Below are 12891 nucleotides of genomic sequence, written 5' to 3' on the forward strand. Positions count from 1 at the left end.
AATGCAACCACTCTCGGTCGGGATAAATCCCGTCAGAGCGAACACATACTCCTGATCTCTCCACCACCACACCTACCGCTAAGAAGCAGCTACCACACGAACTCCGCACCAGCTGCACACATACCTGGTGCGCACACGCACCATTGGACTCTCTCTGCTCTCTCTCTACTGACTCGAACTTCGGTTCCCAAGGGCGTTCAACCTACAAGCGCCTTCAGACCATACCAATGGTATATAAGGCGCTATATAAATGCAAAATAACAATAACTTGTTCTATTATTTATCTATTCAAACATGCTCTTTGCCCACATGGCAATCTTGTTAATAGGTGTGATGTTATATCTGCTTTGCTTTAGCTTGTTTAGTGAAATTAAGAACCCTCAAAAGATAGGGGGTCATATTAAATGCATTAACATGATAACTCATGTGTCAAGTGTATGATTCAGAATAATGCATCAGTGGTATCTCTTTGAGTCCAAGAACTTTACAATTCCTGACTGTATATGTGTAATCATGTTGATAAGCACATGAACCTAGGCATGCCTGTCTGATACAGGGTAGGGTGAGTTTTGACATGAATGACCGATGACCAGGGGTTTGTTTTCACAGCCTCAAATGAGGTGGATATGAGAGGCTCATGGTCACGCCTAATTATAGGCAATCAAGACACCAGAACCCCATGACAGATAAAGAACAGTCTTGGGACTGGCTAGTGAGAGCCCTAGCACTGGAACCTACTGAATAGAGTCAGGCTCCAAGGGCTCCAGGAGGGCTGGACATCGGCTCCTGGAATACTAGAGGATTCTCCCACCTTTTTCAAGGCATCGATTCAGTAGTGGCCAACCTGGACTTTATATGCTTACAGAGAACCTGGCTGAGAGAAACCCCAATACTAGATGGATTCACCGCCCATCTTAATAAAGCAACTAAAAGGAATCTCGGAAGACCTAGTTCTGGGCTGCTGACATACGATACGAAACAGCTCTATAGAGAACATCATTCGGGTTATCTTCCCAAGCCCTAACATCCAGATTATAATAATAAAACTACTGGTTCACCCTCTACGTGGGCAGGGGTGTTTGGCCCAGTTCAACCTCTATTGGAATCCAAACTCCAAGAACTCAAGTACCTTTGTAGAATGTGTGATGTCATGGATAGACTCAATGCATATACAAATGGCTGAGCCATGGCTAATGATTTGTGGTGACCTAAATGTTGATTGCATACGTCTGGGTGTGGGGAAGGATGGGATGTTCAGGGTGGCATCTAGGAAAAAGAGAGGTAGATGTCGTGAGTGGATGGAGGAAACAGCGGTGAGGGACATACACATGATGAATGACCAAGTTAAAGGAGACCTAATGGTGGCAGTGACATGGCACTCAGAGATATCCAGTGCAACTCTGGATAACTTTTTTGTATCTAGTAATGTTTTGTCACTAGTGATATCATTGATAGTATACCCCTCCGAACATAGCGACCATGACCCAGTGGTGCTAAGCAGCAAAGGAATGATCAAAACTGATCTTCGGAACTATGAGGTGGACATAGAACTGGGAAAACACAGATTGTGTATCATGCCATCCCAAGTGCCAGCTTTAACTGAAAAATTGACTACCCGGCAATGAATGGAGGTAGAGATATGGGTCATGTTTCAGCGATCATTTTTTGGGTATTTTTTAAAAAATTATTACAAACTGTTAGTATAAGTTCTCCCTTAAGTGCCAAGGACGAGGTATCTCGTCCTTGGGATTACCTCCCTGTTGCCAAGGACGAAATAGCTCGGTGTGAATGAAGGAGAAAATGTTAGAAGGCATTGAATGGTGAAATACCAAAATCACCAAAAAAAAGGCCTTTGCACTGGGGGAGAAACCCATGGCAGTTAAAATGACGGAGAAAAGGCTAATATGAAGATAGGCCCATTGCTCCAAACGGTTACTCGTGTATGCGTAGGTATACAAGAGAGGCATAGGATCAAACAAACAAATAGATGCAGAAGAGCGCTCACTCACACACACGCATACACACAGATATACTCATAGCAGCACACTTATGCAAACATATTGGACGTTGCATCAGTGGTTTTGTGGAAATTCAGAGATTACATTTTTATTTAGAATGCTGTAGTGTAAAATGAGTGTTGTAGTAAGAGTATATTTTTGCATGTTTTAGGCAAAGGAGTCGAGCTTGTATTGAGGGAATAGAAAGCGAGCAGAGATGGAGTTGAAGGTTGAATTAAATAGAAGAGTTTCCCGTGTAGTGTATATATATTGACTAACCCTGAAATATCATGGCAAGTAGGTCAAAGGAACACTGAGAGCATGCAAGAAGGGTAACATTCTTCCTTTTCTCAGCGGCCCAGTATTTCAATTGCCCCATCACTCACACATGCAGCACTCAGTAATGAAGTTGTATGTTTAAATGAGGATTATTGGTGTAAGCATGTAAGAGAGCATTCCAAATTAAGGGAATTGAGTGATGGGGTAGACAGCCGCCGTCATGGCTATAAGTGGTTCTAACATGTACACCCTGGACACACGTTTTTTTACAATGTGGGAAGAAAATGTATGTTTCTTTGTTGGATAAGAGTAGGATAGATTGATGGAAGATGAAGGATCACAATAGTGATCCAGGAGAAGGGAATCATGAGGAAAGTTGTTGGAGACAATGGATCCCTTTTTTCATTATTAGTGTGATCTTGGGCACACAATGCGTTTATAGGAGAGATTGATTTGGAAGACAGGGGTTTTCTTTTAAAGTGGAAGTGGCATTGTTTGTGCATTTGGCAACTGGGAAACGGGGTCCACAGCTTGGGCATCTGGTTTCGTGAATAAGGTGCAGTGGGGATGCATGTGGAATTAGAGTTGAACGGCAGGGGAAATTAACTAGCTTGTGGAGGCAGGGTTCAAGGAGGTCTGGAGAAGTGGCAGCGAAGTAGAGACAGGGTTTTTGTTTGGATGGATTATGAGGTGTTAGTATGTTGAAGAAATAGGGGCTATGTAATTATAATTTTATATCGCATTTAATACCGTAGACCAGTTTCTAAGCGTGGGACCGGCATTCTAACCTGTGTTGCTATGCGTTGTCTTGCTTCTGAAGACAAGTCCCTGTTTAATCTAACAGCAGAAAGAATACAACCACTCCAGGGAAAAAGGCCAAGAGATTGCTTGCAAGGATAACAAGGTTTAATTGTACAAAATACAAAGGTATCAGCAAAGAACTCTGCTGCTCGAGAACATTCTGGTCAAAGCTAGTACAAGCAGAAGCTTAAAAGTCAATACATTGTCATCAATATACAGTAAAAATGAGTGCCGGAGGCCACCAGGGGGCGCGCAGGTAATGGCTGCCTGAACGCCGTGCTCCCGCCGAGGCTGGGCCTTTTAAGGGGATTGAGCCCCCCCCCGGATCTCCCCAGGCAGACCCACTTGGCAGAATCGAGCCGGTGACCCCCCCGTGACGCCCCCGCCTGAAAGAGCAAAGCTCGAGGACCATGGAGAGCCGGAGTTCGAGCAGTGACGGTGGTGCGACAGGAGAACGTCGGCCTCGGCGCCAAAGGAGGAGGAGCGGCCCGCTGAAGCGGGGGAGTTTTGGCGGTGACCCCGGCCTTTTTTGCCCCCCCGCTCCCCCACCTCCGCAGGGGGAGCACACAACCTCGACTTCAGGGCAGCGACCCCGGAACGGGATTTGGGCCCCCCGCAACACACCATGCCGTAGACCAAGTGGGGCAGCGCCCGCCGCCCCCTTGCAACCATCAACAGCCGCATCGACCCGCGGAGGGCCCCCAGAGTGGAATTGGACCACAGCACGGCAGTCGGTGAGGCGGGAGCGTGACCCCCCCGAGGGACCCAGAGTCGCAGCGGCCTGCACCCGCCCCGAAGGCCAGTGGAAGGACAGTGATCTTCCGTGCCAGACTCCAGCAGGTGGTGGCCCCTGGGTCCAGCCCCAGGGCGTGTGCCCGCCTGACATTTGAAGGCATCGGATGGAGGTGGTGGGACGGAGAGGGCGGCCCCTCCGCCCTGAAAACCATCGAGGAGAGACCCAGGTGAGAGGCCCCCATCCGGAGCTGGTGTGCCCGCCTGGAAGCTGCCCCCCCCTACAGAAGGGTGCCTATCCCCCCAAGGGCTCCCCCAAGCCTCCCCAGTCAGGTTGTCACAGGCTGGGGCCGGGAGGAGACCGCTTAAATGGCCCCCGGTCCGCAGAGGACCCCGCGGCGGACACATTGGAAGACTGTATGAGCTGGCAAGAGGCCCTGCAGGCTTTCCGCTACAAGGAAACAGGGAGCAACATAAGCGGCCCTACCCGCACCGGGGACATGGCCCAGTTAGAGGCCTCAACGCAATCCACGTCAGCGATGGAAAGGGGCTTCGCCTCTATCCTACAGGCAATAAGGGAAATGCGATCAGATATCGCTCAGAAATTCGAAAAGATGGACCAAAGGGTGGACAAGGTCGAGGACAGGCTTCTACAAGTGGAAACCAACCAGTCGTCTTCAGCATCCCACGAGGTTCAAACTGATATGCGACTTGTGGCTCTGGAGAAGAGGGACGAGGAAAGAGCCAGGCAGATGGATGACTATGAAAATAGGGAAAGGAGGAATAACCTTAGATTTTTTGGGATTCCTGAAACGGAGGGAGAAACGGAGAGAGACTTAATCCTAGTGGTGAGAGACATTATTACCCTCCTGTTTGCAGAAGAGATGACAACAGAACTCACGTTTGACCAGGTGCACAGGGCAGGGGGAAAGGCGGGGAGCCCCAGGTCAGTCCTGGCCCAGTTCCACTATTACACGGAAAAAACTAAGGTTCTGGAGGAAGCAAGGAAGGCGGGGGTGATCACCTACAACAACACCCAGATCACCATTTTTCAGGACCTTGTAACGCTCACCTGAATCCCTCGGAGGCGCAGGTCGGGGCTGGGGGTTCTCGGAGTCTTCTAGGGTCACGCGCAGGCCTCGAATGCCACCCTGGAAAGGCCCTTCCCTCACGGAGATCTTGATCTGAAGGGTGAGGTGTCTGCAATTATGAGAGCAAGGGGTTAATATGGATATATAAGCCTGACTGGGTAAGCTGCCTCCCCTTCCTGGTACTCCCAAGTAGTTCGTAGGCTAAATATGCTCACCTTATGTAGGTGAAAGCGGAGCTCTCCATCCTGCGTCAGTGCAGGGGCGCCGAAGCCAGTTACTTCACTGGTTAATTGTCCAGCCTCTTGGTTGCAGAGGATGAAGATTTGGAGCTAGGCCGTTGGTAGCAGCACGAACGGCGGTTGCTTGAATATGGAAGTCCGGAGAGCGATGGAATGGCGAAGGTATTGCAGGCAAGTAAGTAGAAAATGTCAATTCGAAGTTAAAAGCACTTCTTAATGTCTCTGTTCCTTTTTCAGGTCGCAGAAGCAGCTGGGTAGAAAAATGGATGTCGAGGAATGCACCGAGGAGTGAGAAAGATGAGCGCTGCCCAAAACACGTGCGTATAGATGGAGTTCTTAATGATGTCCTTTTGTTTTGCAGATGCGAGTAGCAGCGTCGGCGGAGGCGAGAAGAATGCAGCGCAGGTAAGGAAAGTTTCACGGAGGTTTACTAACCAATGTCTTTGCTTCCACAGGGTGCCGGAAAAAATGGAAAGCTGCAGCCCGTGGCTTGAGATGCACCGATGGACTGGGTAAGTGCTGCGCTGGTTTTTATCTCGTGCTAACCTGGTGTTCTTTTCCCTTTTCAGATGCTGCTGAAGACGAAGATGGTATTTCGGAAGGTAAGATTGCGGATTTCTCTTCCCCAAATGCAGAAGTTGAAGATTCTCTGGAGCTGACACGGTGAGCGTCCTGCTGCTATTGCAGAATAACGCGAAGCACGTTGCTCTGATCGGGCGTGGTTTAAATAGCTTACTGGAGTGCTTAGGTATCTCCTTCCACAGCAGCCTCGCCCAGGTAAGAAGTCCCAGCTTCCAGAATAGTTCCAGTATCCAGTCCCAGGGAGTGGTGCTGGCCACACCCAGAGGTAAAGTAGTTCCAGCCATGGATGGATGAGGATTTCATCCTGCAGGTGAGTGAGCAGCATGGTCTTCAGCAGGTAGGTCCACCCCAGCACCATTCCTTACATCATGAGCCCTGCACGTCCTGTGCCGGGACTGAGTCCCTTTATGAGCCTGGCGCCACTGGCGCCAGGACAAGGTCCATAAGGCCCCTATGGGAGCCGGTGGGTGCCTGGAAATGAAGTTGTGACCCAGCTTCCGAGGCAGTTGGGCTAAACCTGACTCCTTGGAGGCTGCGGTCATGACAGCACCCCCCCTCAAGGCCCCTCCCAAGCTTGTCTTTTCCGGAGGTTTTGGCTTGGTGGGAAAAGCCCGATGAAATTTTCGGACTAGACGAGGTGCATGTACATATTCTGAGGGTTCCCAAGATCTCTCCTGGGGTCCATATCCCTTCCAATCAATCAAGTAGTATAGTTTTGATTTGGAAATTTTGGAGTCCAAGATGTCTCGAATTTCAAATTCGGATTCTCCGTCAACTTGGATTGGCTCAGGAGGTTTAGTCAAACGGGTTCCGGGTTGCACAGGTTTCAGGAGAGAAACATGGAAGACAGGATGTATCTTCATTCGAGTAGGTAATTCTAGTTTGACAGCCACTGGGTTAATCACGGCCGTGATCGAGTAGGGTCCTAAATATTTTGGGTTGAAGGTGCGTGGCCCTTTTAAAGATAAATGTTTAGTGGACAGCCAGACTTGATCTCCTTTTTGATATTGAGGAGCCTCTTTTCGATGTTGGTCTGCTCCTTTTTTGTATGATTCTTTAGCTCGTTGAAGATGAGCTGTGGCTTCTTTAAATGCTTGAGTTATCGTCGAATGCAGATGGTCAACAGCAGGTGTTCCGAGAGCTTGAGGTGGGTCCAGATTTGAGGTTCGAGGATGACTTCCATACAGCAGGAAAAAAGGGGTTTTTCCCGTCCCAGAATGGATTGAATTATTGTAAGCGTATTCAGCAATCCCAAGGACATCCTTCCAAGTACCCTCGGATTGATGCAACATGCAGCGCAGATATTGTTCTAAAGTTTGGTTTGTTCTCTCAGTCTGCCCGTCGGTTTGAGGGTGATGGCTGGTGGAAAGTCGTACATCTATTTGTGCTAAACGACAACAACTCCACCAAAAATGAGAAATAAATTGGTTCCCTCGGTCAGAGATTAGTACTGAAGGGAAACCGTGCAACCGGACAATGTTTTCAAGAAATTCTCGGGCTAGAATGGAAGCTGTAGGTAAACCCTTCAGGGGGATAAAATGAGCCATTTTTGAAAAAAGGTCCACGATCACTAGAATTGTGTTGTATCCGGAGCAAGGGGGTAAATCCGTGATAAAATCCATCGAGAGCGTGTGCCAAGGGCCTGGTGGAATGTCTATTGGACGTAGTAATCCTGCTGGCTTTTCCTTCTGACTCTTGTTTTGTGCGCAGATACCCCAAGAAGCCACAAACTTTTTAACATCTTTCCTCCAAGATGGCCACCAAAAATGCCTTTTAATTTTCTCTGAGGTTTTGGCAACTCCAGGATGTCCTTCCATTAGAGAATCATGGTAGCAGGTGATGACCTGTTTTTGTAAGTCAACGCAGGGTAAGAATAGTCTTCCTTGGAAATACAATAGGTTCTGATCTATTGTAAAATCCTTTCATTTCAATTGCCAATTCGATGAATCTTCGGGAGTCATGAGTTGATTGACCTTTGCTTTAATCTCTTCGAGGGATAGTGTATTGATTGCTCCTAGTATCTTTTGTTCAGGAATTATTGGCACCGGCTCCGGATTAGCTGTAAATTTGTCTACCCCTATCCGGGAAAGGGCGTCTGCTTTTCCGTTCCTGACGCCTGGTCGATATGTGATTACAAAATCGAATTCTGTGAAGAATAGAGCCCAGCGTAGTTACCTCGAAGATTGAGCTTTAGCTGACTTCAGGTACTGGAGGTTACGGTGATCCGTGATTACAGTTACTGTGTGCCGGGCTCCCAAAAGATAATGCCGCCAGGCCTTAAAGGCGGACTTAATTGCCAAGAGTTCTTTGTCCGTAATTGTGTAGTTGATCTCAGGAGCCGAAAATTTGCGAGACCAAAAGGCTACAGGGTGTAACTGGTGCGTTTCGGGGTCTCTTTGTGACAGCACCGCCCCCATTGCAAGACTGGAAGCGTCTGTCTCGACGATGTAGGGAAGTTCTGGACGGGGATGCCTTAAGACTGGAGCAGAGATAAATTTGGCTTTTAATTCGTGGAAGGCTTGTTCGGCTTCTGGAGTCCACTCGAATTTTTTATTCTTTTTCAGAAGAGCCGTGATAGGTTGGACTACCCGAGAGAATTCAGGAATGAACCTTCGGTAAAAATTAGCGAAGCCCAGCATGCTCTGTACACCTTTCACGGAAGTTGGGGAAGGCCATTTGGTGATAGCATCCACTTTTCTTGAGTCCATGTGAACTCCGTTGGGTGACAAGATGAACCCTAAAAATTCCACTTCCTTTGCGTGAAAGGTGCACTTCTCCAGTTTAGCAAACAAGCGGTGTTGGCGAAGTCTCTGTAAAACCGCTGTGACGTGTCTACGATGATCAGTTTCTGAGGCTGAGTATACCAGGATGTCGTCAATATAAACGACTACGCACACATCAATAAGTTCTCTGAGGACATCATTCATGAAAAACTGGAAGGCGGCCGGTGCGTTACATAGTCCGAAGGGCATTACTTGATACTCAAATAATCCATATTTAGTGCGAAAGGCCGTCTTCCATTCGTCGCCCTCCTTAATGCGTACCAAATGGTAAGCTCCTCTGAGGTCTAACTTTGTGTATATGCAGGCGCCTTTTACCTGGTCCAATAATTCAGGAATCAAGGGCAACGGGTATCAGTTTTTGACTGTAATCTGGTTCAGGGCGCGATAATCGATACAAGTTCTTAGGTCACCTTCCTTTTTCGGGACGAAGAACAAAGCTGAGGAAGCCGGGGATTTCGAGGGGCGGATGAATCCGTTAGCCAAGTACTGGTCCAAGTATTGCCTGAGATGGAGGTTTTCTGGTTCAGTGAGGGCATATATTCTACTGCACGGAGGGGTGGACCAAGGTATTAGGTCTATCTGGCAGTCGTATGACCGATGCGGAGGCAGGGTGTTGGCTTGATCTTTCTGAAAGACGTCGCTGAACTCTTGGTACTCCAGAGGTAATCGGGGGTCCTCGGAAGTGATGGCTGCTAGCTTGATTTCGGGCTGAGGATAACAGGTTGAAGCGCATTCTGGAAACCGGATTACCTTGGCTCGCCAGTCTATCTGAGGATTGTGCTTTTCCAACCAAGGCATTCCCAGAATCGCCTGAAACTGCGGGGCCTTGATTACATCAAACACGATCTTCTCCCGATGTCCGTCTTGACATAACAACGTTACCTCCATGGTGGTATGAGAAACTGGTCCGGAAGCTATTTCAGTACCATCCACTGTAGTGATTACGTCCTTTACCATCTTGGGACGTAGGGGAAGATCCATCCTGATAGCCAAGTCTTGGTCCACATAATTACCGATTGCTCCGCTATCAATGTATACTTTGATAGCATGCATGCGATCTGGTCTATTGGGACTTATGAGGACCATAGGCATTACCAAATGCGAGGTCAAGGAACTGGTTTTAACGCTCGGCAAGCGGACCTCTACGCTTGTCGGGCGAGGTCGTTTCCCGATTCCAGTTTCTGAGCATTTTTATCAGAAACTCCTACGGTCTTCTTGACCGGTTTCACTGAGCAATCACGAAGGAAATGTCCAGAATTCCCACAGTATAGGCACAGCTGTAATTGCCTTCTTCTTTCCCGTTCTTTCTGAGTTAATGGTCCTTTTACTACTCCTATTTGCATTGGTTTCACGGAGTCATTCCCTTTAGCGGAGCTCTGAGGTCTTGAAAGTACCCGGGTTTCAAATCTGGATCGATCGGTCTTCCTGTTCTGTAGCCGATGATCTAATTGGACTACTAGGTCGATATAATCTGAACAGTCTTGCGGCGGATTAACCACCTGTGCTAAAACGTCTTTAAGTTCCCCACATAGACCTCTGTAGAAGAGCGTGATTCTCTTATCTTCAGGCCACCTGGTCTCAACCACCAGTCTATTAAAGGACGCTATGTAAGCCAGGAGATCCTGATTACCTTGTCTGAGTGACAGGAGTTCATTGTCCAAGGCTTGCCCCTGTGAATGTCTTGCGAACAACTTTTCCATACTGGTCTGAAAGTCTTGAAAGTTATAGAGGAGCCGGTCATCCTGTGTCACGAGAGGAATGGACCAATCTGCAGCACTACCGCTAAGATAGGAAAGTACAAACGCTACCTTGGCTTGGTCCGTTGGGAATGCGGCGGGTCTACACAGAAAGTGCAAGCGGCATTGATTGATGAATACTGCATATCGCTTTGGATCACCGGAAAAACATTCGGGCGGGGCCAAAGGCACATTCCCTGGCAGATTAATTTGCACCGGATTACTTGAGGTTGTAGGAGTGCCGCCCCCTCCATAGGGAGGCAGTGGCGTCTGTCCCGCTTGAGCCTGTAGCAACTGTCTGGCCAGATCATCCGTCCGTTCCTTGGCAATGATCAACTCCCTTCGTAAAGCGTTTGTTTCTTGGCGAGATGCGTGTACTTCTGCCCTTAGTTCCCCAAGCAATTGAGCCAGTTGATCTGTGTCCGAAGTTTCCATTGCGCCTGGGTGGGAAAATTGCGGTAGGCTTCGCGTTCTGTAACGCTCACCTGAATCCCTCGGAGGCGCATGTCTGGGCTGGGGGTTCTCAGAGTCTTCTAGGGTCACGCGCAGGCCTCGAATGCCACCCTGGAAAGGCCCTTCCCTCACGGAGATCTTGATCTGAAGGGTGAGGTGTCTGCAATTATGAGAGCAAGGGGTTAATATGGATATATAAGCCTGACTGGGTAAGCTGCCTCCCCTTCCTGGTACTCCCAAGTAGTTCGTAGGCTAAATGTGCTCACCTTATGTAGGTGAAAGCGGAGCTCTCCATCCTGCGTCAGTGCAGGGGCGCCGAAGCCAGTTACTTCACTGGTTAATTGTCCAGCCTCTTGGTTGCAGAGGATGAAGATTTGGAGCTAGGCCGTTGTTAGCAGCACGAACGGCGGTTGCTTGAATATGGAAGTCCGGAGAGCGATGGAATGACGAAGGTATTGCAGGCAAGTAAGTAGAAAATGTCAATTCGAAGTTAAAAGCACTTCTTAATGTCTCTGTTCCTTTTTCAGGTCGCAGAAGCAGCTGGGTAGAAAAATGGATGTCGAGGAATGCACCGAGGAGTGAGAAAGATGAGCGCTGCCCAAAACACGTGCGTATAGATGGAGTTTTGTATTTCTTAATGATGTCCTTTTGTTTTGCAGATGCGAGTAGCAGCGTCGGTGGAGGCGAGAAGAATGCAGCGCAGGTAAGGAAAGTTTCACGGAGGTTTACTAACCAATGTCTTTGCTTCCACAGGGTGCCGGAAAAAATGGAAAGCTGCAGCCCGTGGCTTGAGATGCACCGATGGACTGGGTAAGTGCTGCGCTGGTTTTTATCTCGTGCTAACCTGGTGTTCTTTTCCCTTTTCAGATGCTGCTGAAGACGAAGATGGTATTTCGGAAGGTAAGATTGCGGATTTCTCTTCCCCAAATGCAGAAGTTGAAGATTCTCTGGAGCTGACACGGTGAGCGTCCTGCTGCTATTGCAGAATAACGCGAAGCACGTTGCTCTGATCGGACGTGGTTTAAATAGCTTACTGGAGTGCTTAGGTGTCACCTTCCACAGCAGCCTCGCCCAGGTAAGAAGTCCCAGCTTCCAGAATAGTTCCAGTATCCAGTCCCAGGGAGTGGTGCTGGCCACACCCAGAGGTAAAGTAGTTCCAGCCATGGATGGATGAGGATTTCATCCTGCAGGTGAGTGAGCAGCATGGTCTGCAGCAGGTAGGTCCACCCCAGCACCATTCCTTACATCATGAGCCCGGCACGTCCTGTGCCGGGACTGAGTCCCCTTATGAGCCTGGCGCCACTGGCGCCAGGACAAGGTCCATAAGGCCCCTATGGGAGCCGATGGGTGCCTGGAAATGAAGTTGTGACCCAGCTTCCGAGGCAGTTGGGCTAAACCTGACTCCTTGGAGGCTGCGGTCATGACAGACCTCTCCGCTTACACCCTGGCCAAACGCAGAATGTGCCGCCCCCTAACGCAACTACTAAAGGAGAAGGGGCTGCGCTAAAGATGGGGGTATCCCTTCTCCTTGGCCTTTGAATATATGGGCCAACAAACATTTCTGGTTACGGAAGAGGACATAAAGTGAGCCATCCAGGATTATGTGGTGGAACCTACCCCCGGAGGGGCCCAGTTGGCCCAGAGGCACTCGAAAGGGGCGATCCTGGCCAGTCGTGTTCCAGGAGAAGGAAAACCAGTTTGAGGAAATTCAAAAAATTGAACACTCGGCCGCCTGCAATGGAAGAAGAACGTATCGACTCGGAGGGCTGACGAGGGGGGCGCCCTCGATCAGCAGCGGACTGGAAATGGAAGTCATTGTGGCTTCACTGGATGCAAAGTCCCGTTGAACAGCAAGTATAATGAGGGTGACTGATGAGACAAGGCAGTGGGGGGGGCTCAAAGACATGAGCGTTGTACTAAAGACCTAGCCGAGGAGGGCAGGCTGGTGCTCCGGCCAAATGCCAGCAATGGCGGAACTAACTGGCTGGACGCCGGGTAGGGGGAGGGAGGGTCACAAGTTGGTTGGGGTTGTTCTTTTAGGGATAGAGTTCGGGGGGCAGTTGGGGGTTAGTTTTAGGACCCCCCGGGAGGGAGGAAAGGGGAACCAGAGAAATCAGGAAGCGAGACAAAGGGAGCGAGAAGGGAGCAACGATTTGATGATGATGACCATGAGGGAGGGACACCTAGATTATGGCTGA

The sequence above is a fragment of the Ambystoma mexicanum genome, chromosome 9 (genome assembly GCF_040938575.1).
Source record: "Ambystoma mexicanum isolate Mex_15411 chromosome 9, UKY_AmexF1_1, whole genome shotgun sequence".
Classification (NCBI taxonomy): domain Eukaryota; kingdom Metazoa; phylum Chordata; class Amphibia; order Caudata; family Ambystomatidae; genus Ambystoma; species Ambystoma mexicanum.